Raw genomic sequence first — 8,041 nt, 5'->3', positions numbered from 1 at the left:
TTGTGCTGGCTTTTGAAAAGCTATTGCATGAAATAAAAAAAGTTACAACTTTATAAAATTCAAGTCACCGCACTTCCAATATCATAAGTTTACTTTTCTTTTCCGACGATGTATAAAATAATCTTACATTAGCAATTCATAAAAAACTCTTTAATTTTTATGTATTATCAGTATAAAATATTTTTTTATAAATAATTGTATATTATTTCATTCATAAAAATAATTAATTTTTAAATTTATTATTTAAAAAGTCATCTAAATGCATAGATTTAATTAGATGATTGTATAAAAAATTTTATGCTATCAGTATATTAAAATTAAACTAAAAAAAAGAGAAATTCATAAAAATGTATTAATTATTTAATTGATACATAGCCAGTAAAGGCAAATTATAGATATTTATTTACATATTACAAAGTTAAAAAAGGCTTCTTTTTACATGTAATACATGTATAATCATTTAAGAAAGAAAAAACAAACTGATTGTCTGGCTTAGTAAAACATTTTACTATTAGTTTACGAACTAGAATCAAGAGATAAATAAATACATCTCATTGTACTAACTGAAAATTCTCAGAAAATAAAACTCATATTATTTCATAAATGTATTAAAAAGATGAAAATGAAATCTTTTTATTTTTTATTTCGTCTGAACTTCTTTAGAAATGTAATAAAAACTTTTTTAATTAAGAAAAATAACCCAGTGTTTTGTTCCTTTTTACCCCTACCAAGACGGAGAATGATAAACTATTAAACTCTGAATTTAAGGCCCAGCTTAGGGCTTTGATCATTTTAGGCCCAAAAAGGTGTACTTCAAAAGTAATGCCCATTTCAAGACCCTAAAAAATTATACCCGTTATGACACCCTCATGCCCAAAAAATTGGTAGCCATATCTATGCTCAACTTGAAATTAGGGAAGAAAAATGTAACGACCGAAGAGAAGTTTGAGTGTTTGACACGTAAATATGACGATGATTGCATTGCATGCTTTCAGTTTCTCCGGAGACAAACCAAATTTCAACGTTTTAAATTCTTAATACAATAAGTATTTACCTAACTCAACAAAGATCGGATATAAAATGTAAAACAGAAATACAAACAAATAAAATTTGAAATCAACTTTAACTTTTTTCTTTAAGTTTCTTTCTTTGTCTTTTTTATCTATTTAATTTTTTTAAATGCCTCACATTTATATCTTTTTTCACTCAAAAAAAAAAAAACAGAAAAAAATAAACATTGAAACAAAATAATAAAATAATAAATCATAAAAGAGATGATGATTTATAATCTTAAACCTTATAAGAAGAACCAACTTTAGTACTTTCTGAAAAAACTTTTCATCTTGACTAAATATTTCTTTGTTATAAAAATATTATCTAAAATTTGAACTCTCACAAAAAATGCTCTCAATGCAACTTCGATTATGATTCTTTCTCCTTGGCTTCACTCTGAAGAGTTCTTTTTTTTTTTGTATTAGTTCAATTACCACACCTAAGGCTTACTTTACATATTTGATTTCTTCTTCTCACAAAATCAGAGCAGTAACGACGTAGAAGAGAGATGAAACTGTAGTAGAGCTTTTAGATTTCATACATTCATGCCTTCCATCTTCTCTTTTATCCTTTTTTCAATATTTCTAAAGATTTGAACCATTTATTCTTGTTTTAACTCCAAGTTTTTTTTTTATCGTTGTTCCACAACAGAACTCCATAGCCTCTATTTTTTTTTATTTTAGAAATGTGTATGAGGGGGAAGGAAGCTTCAGCAAGCTATTTTTGAATACTACAAATGAATTTTTTTTATTTTACCTAAAATTTAAGTTGTACTTTTGTGCCCTAACTTCTGATTTCTTCTTTTTTCTTCTTTGTAGCTAACACCTATTTCTTTTAAGACGTGAACCCTAACAGATCTATTTTGTCATGCTTTCTTTCTTGAAAGAGATTTAAGTGGTTGAGAGAAGAGAATAGAGAAACGAAGAGAAGAGAGAGAATAGTTTGGTTACTTTGTGTGTTTTTTTTTCGGTGAACATTGGGGCCAACAGCCCAAAAAAAACAAAGAAAACTAAGGCATAACATAGCGGGTTACAGGAACCCCATTATCATCATTAATCAAAACATTTTTTAGCCCTTTGGAAGGAAGATCTAGAAACTGTAAGTCAACTTGGTATTAGAATTTCCTTTGGGCAAGCCAATTAGCTGCTTGATTAGCTTCCCTGTAGCACTGGTTAAAATGAATCTCCTAAGGTTTTTGTTAAAAATTAATGATCTCTTGAACGATTGGACTGAAGCTAGCTCCTGTAGTTCGTGCTCTCTCGATTCCTTCAATTGCCTCCAGAGAATCCGCTTCGAAGATCACTCGACGCATGCCCAAATCCTAAGTCAATCGCATCCCTTGAAGAATGGTTGAGAGCTCTGCCTCCGTTATACTACAGGTATTCATGTTAGCAACAAAACCACTTACCCATTCTCCCATGCTTGTTTTGATTAATCCCCCATACTAAGCTCTGTCATCCCCCTCTGTAATTGATGCATTTCTATTGAATTTGACCCATCCTTGTGGTGGTGGATACCATTTGACATGTATAGGGATTTGGTTGTTATGGAGCATGCTATAACTGTTGAAAGCATTTCTATTTTTTTTTTGGCATAGTCTTAAATCATAGTAATTGCACTGGTTGGTCTCTAATATGGTCTGTTAAAAAGTTCTTAGTTCCTCTATCTCTAGGCCCACCAAGTTGTGGTCATGAAAAAGTCTTTTCACTCTAATTCCAGGTTCTGACCTAAGTCATAGTTGAGATTGAAATCTATCTAAGTTTCGAGTTGTGCTGTGAAGAACACTGATAGGGTATTAGGTTCTGGTGTAGTTGACCATATTTTGGCTGTGCTTGGGCAGCCTCTTAGAATATGTAAGGCTGTCTCATCCACTTGTGTACAAAGATGACAAAAGGGGACGGTTTTCATGATTCTTGCACGTTTTTTGGTTGTTAATAACCTGTTGTGGCCCAGCTGCCACATGAAGGTTTTGATCATTTTCAGTCCTTTTCATCCCTATATAGCTTTTCAAATTCTACTTAGTCTTTGTTACTGATTAGAGAGGTGTTTATAGGCTGAGGCTACTGTGAATTCTCTATCTGCTTTGTGTTTTCACCTCAATCTATCTAATCTTTTCTCCGCTGAGGGGGGGTCTTGTTGGGTGATTTTCTGAATGATATTTCTTGGGAGAGTATTAGCCAAAAGCAGTTGATCCCATTCTCCTTGATTGTTTAGAAAACAATTCAGATTTCTATTCTTTAGATCCTCAGGTATATATTGAAGGGTCTCATATTGAAGTTGCCTTATTCCCTCAAACCATCTGTCCGTCCAAAAAATGATTTTAGTTCCATCTCCTATCAACCACTGACAGTGGTCATTTAACTGGCCCCAGACATTGACAAGATCTTTTCATAAAAAATGATTTTAGTTCCATCTCCTATCAATTTCCTCCTTTATGGATGGGTTGAGGGCTGGGTAGTTATTAACAAAGCTAATGTCACTCTGATTATCGTCCTCTTCTGTGTAAAGCCTTTTGAAATAATTAATTGCCATCCTCTTCAGGTCTTCAGCATCTTCCACCCATTCTCCTGCATGATTTCTGAAGTTCAATATCTTTTTTCTCTTTTTTCTGATAATTGTTTTGGTGTGGTAGTATTTCGTGTTTTGATCCCCTTCAACTAGCCATTTCTCTATGGACTTTTGCAACCACATGATCTCTTCTTTGTTTAGAATCTCTTCTAATTCTTTCCTCAGCCTTTTTTCTAAATTCTACAGAAAGGAGTTCGCAGTATAGTCACTTACTCTCTGAATACCATCAATCTTGTTTAAAAGTCTTCTCTTTTATCTACCCACATTTCCAAACACTTCAGAATTCTATTGTTTCAACTTTTTAGTTAGGAAAGCCAACACAAGGAAAAAAGGACCCCCTGAATCCAATGATCTTTAATGACTCCATAAAAATTCGGATGCATCTTCCACATTGCTTTATAACGAAATGGCCTATTTTTTATATGTTGGGGGGGTTCTGTTGTTATTAATAGAGGGTGATGATTCAAGTTGGTTCTTGGTAGCACCTCCACCCTGGATTCTTCAAATCTAATTCTCCAACCTCCATTTGAGAGTTCTCTATCCAGTCGTTTATAAACTCTTTCCAAGCCTACCCATTGTGGGCCTCTCCACGTGTATTTTGAGCCAATATAACCCAGATCAATGAGGCAACAAGTGCTAATCCAGTTTTTAAAAAGCTCACATTATTGTCTATTAGTTTGCCACTTCCCTTTTTTTCAATAGGACAGGCTATTTCATTAAAGTCCCCTACAAGCAACCACTCTCCATTCAAGTTATCAGGCATGGATTTTATCTCTCCCCCAAGCCTGCCTCCTAATTCTTTCATTTGGGCTTGCATACACAGTAGTCATGAACCAGGATCTAGAATCATTAGTTGAGACTTTCATGTGGACATACTGTTTGGTAGAGTTTTCAATAACAACTGAGATATCTGGGTCCTTCCAAAGGATCTAAATACCAACACTGAACCCTTGAGCTTCTTTGATATGGCTATAAATAAAACTATTTCTATTAACCACCTTTCTCACATGATCCCATTGCACATTGTTTCTAACAAAATAATAATATTTTGACTATATAGTCTCACATATTCTTTAAGTGTGCGAGCAAAAGCATCACTCGCAGCATCTCTACAATTTCAGCTGAATATTATCATAAAAATAGGCAAAAAACCAAAATGAGAAACAAACCTCAATGCTCCAAGAGCATCTCATCGTCTCTGAGGGCTGCCTCTCCCTCCTCTCCTTCTTTCATTTCTCCATTACTATCCTCTTCTTCCTACCTTCCTACGTCTCCTTCCTCCATAAGTAAATCATCTTCTTTCTTACCATGTTGGTTTATGTTTATTTCATAGAGCAAAGCCGCTTCAGCCGTAATGGTAGAATCTATTGAGTGTAGGTTTGGTGGTTTAAGTTCAGAAGTCTCCTCAATCTCCTCCCCCATCTCAACTTTTTCCGGAATGGTGGTTCCTTCATCAGATTGGACATGGGGTAGGTATTGCTATTGGGGGAAAGCATAGGGTGGTTTGAGGAGTGGGGCTGTTGGTGCTCTACGTGTTCGTTCAAAACAGATATAAGTAAAGGTTCAAGGTTGGTTGAAACATGGGTTAGGGTGGAGATTTGTTGGGTCTGTTCAGAGCTGGGTTGAGACTTTGGGGGGACTTTTTGGATGTCTTTGTTTTGGGCCAGAGAACTCTGAGAAATGGTTGTGGGCTTCTTTATTTTGTTGGATCTTTTTTCATCATTATGGGCTTGGATTGGGGGGATAGCAGTGTTCTTTATTCTAGATTCAGGTTGGAAAACTTGCTTTGTCTTTTGTGGAGGAACTCTCTCTGGCATCTTATCATTATAGGTTGTTTCTTTTGAGACTTGTTCTCTCTAGCCTCCGTACCTCTATTGTCTCCGTCAACCGCCGCTTCTTTATCCAGCACTGGTGCTGCCACCACAAAATTTCACTTGGGGCATTGAGCTTTCTCATGTCCCACCATTCTGCCAACAAAACTAATGTTATAGTGTTTTTTTCCTTTAATAAAGTACTAGGAACAAGAGGCTCGGCTAAATCAAGCTCCACACACAACCTTGCAAACTTGCCTCTACACTTTTTTGCTGTGTTAGAGTCAACCTTTAAGGTTCTTCCCAAGATATTCCCAATCCGTTTCAATATTTCATCCTCGTAATACTCTATGACCAATCCGAGTAATCTGACCCAGGCTATAACAGCCTCAATGGTAGCTTGGAGTGGGTTGAAGTTGGTTTTCAGAACCTCATAGTGAAATAATGGTTGAATTCTCCATGTCCTACCAAGGATGCCTCAAGTTTTTTGTTGCTACATCATTAATAACAAAGTTGTAGATTTCATTTAACTTCTCTATTATAATTTTAGGTTCCTGCCCCTATTGTTTGTCATTGATCCAGTTTTTTGTCTCTTTTTCTACTGATCTCTTCTTCTTATTTATCTAATTTTAGAAGTGTGTTGGAGCTACTTATGTTGAGCATGGCAATTGACCTTACACATTTAGATACATTTTTTTATATTTTAGCATTCACTTCATAAAATATTAACTTTGACAATTATGTGAGTATCGATAGATTAATATGTATAACATCATTTCTTCTCCCCCTTATATGCATAGTTAAAAACCTTGTTACTAAGCTACTTTGGTTTTAATGTGTAACATGTATGATAGTTTGATAAGCATTATTCCAATTAAATAAAGATCAAACTAATGCTAGTACTAGTTACCTTAAATAGGAGTTCGAATAGCTAATATTTGGCTTCTTAGTTTGGATGTTATGTATGTCTGACACCTGATATTATCCGTGTGGCCTTATGGATGTGAACTGATTGAAATTGTGGATGTTATTGTCCATTTTTTACTATACTCTGAACGAAGCAGCCTTGGGTAAACTTTCGAATTAAACTCATTTATATATTTAGCGTACTAGATTTACTTGATCGGATTATATTTGTGTTAGGTGACGTTTTTATTATCACTTATAGTTGTTCAATCTCCAATTTATTTAAACAAAAAGTGAGTCAAGAATCACAAAACGGATGCATTGAGGGGATAAAGTGTATATGAACAAGATATGTACGAAAATACCCACAGAGGATGAGACAATGGCCGACAAGCCAATTGAAAATGCAACAGATGATAATGTTGATAAAGGGCCTCTAGAAAAAAGGCAAGTTAACAAATTTTCAGTTATAGTATAAAATTTTAATGCTCTAACCTGCCTCTTTTTAATAGTATACTAGTATATTTTTTTTAATTTGGGCATATGCGTTAACATAATTAATTATTACATTTGTATATAAATTTTTACCATTTATAGAGTAATTAATTATTTATCTAATTTTAGACGTGTGATATTGATGCTGTAACTTATAGATCCATCTTTAAAAAATTGTTGGAGCTACTTATGTTGAGCATGGCAATTGACCTTACATATTTAGATATATCTTTTTATGTTTTAACATTCACTTCATAAAATAATAACTTTGAAAATTATGTGAGTATTGACAGATTAATATGTATAACATCATTTCTACTCTCCCTTATATGTATAGTTAAAAACCTTGTTACTAGGCTACTTTGGTTTTAATGTGCAACATGTATGATAGTTTGATAAGCGTTATTCCAATTTAATAAAGATCTAACTAATGCTAATACTAGTTATCTTAAATAGGAGTTCGAATAGCTAATATTTGTCTTCTTAGTTCGGATGTTATGTATGACTGACACCTGATGTTATCCGTGTAGCCTTATAGATGTTAACTAATTGGAATTGTGGATGTTATTGTCCATTCTTTACTTTACTCTGCATGAAGCAACCTTGGATAAACTTTTGAATTAAACTCATTTATAAGTTTTAGCGTAGTAGATTTACTTGATCAGATTATATTTGTATTAGGTGACTTTTTTTATTATCACTTACAGTTGTTCAACCTCTAATTTATTTAAACAAAAAGTGCAGTCAAGAGTCACAAAATAGATGCATTGGGGGGATAAAGTGTATATGAACAAGATATGTACGAAAAAATACCCACAGGAAATGAGACAATGGCCGACATGCCAATTGAAAATACAACAGATGATAAATGTTGATGAAGGGCCTCCAAAGAAAAGGCAAGTTAATAATTTTTCAGTTATAGTGTAAAAATTTAATGTTCTAACCTGCCTCTTTTTAATAATATACTAATATATTTTTTTTTTAAATTTCAGTATCTGCGTTAACATAATTTGTATATAAAGTTTTATCATCTATAGAGTAATTTTAATATACATTATTTACATATAATATTGAGCTTAGTTGAGAAGGATAGCAACCGTAATTTATTTTTTGTCTAATTTTAAAAGTGTGATATTAATGTTGTAACTTGTAAATTTATTTTGAATAGGCGTTCGAATAGCTAATATTTATCATTTTAATTTGGCGAA

Source organism: Arachis duranensis, chromosome 5 (assembly GCF_000817695.3).
Source record: "Arachis duranensis cultivar V14167 chromosome 5, aradu.V14167.gnm2.J7QH, whole genome shotgun sequence".
In the NCBI taxonomy this organism is placed as follows: domain Eukaryota; kingdom Viridiplantae; phylum Streptophyta; class Magnoliopsida; order Fabales; family Fabaceae; genus Arachis; species Arachis duranensis.
Note: the sequence above shows the minus strand (reverse complement) of the source record.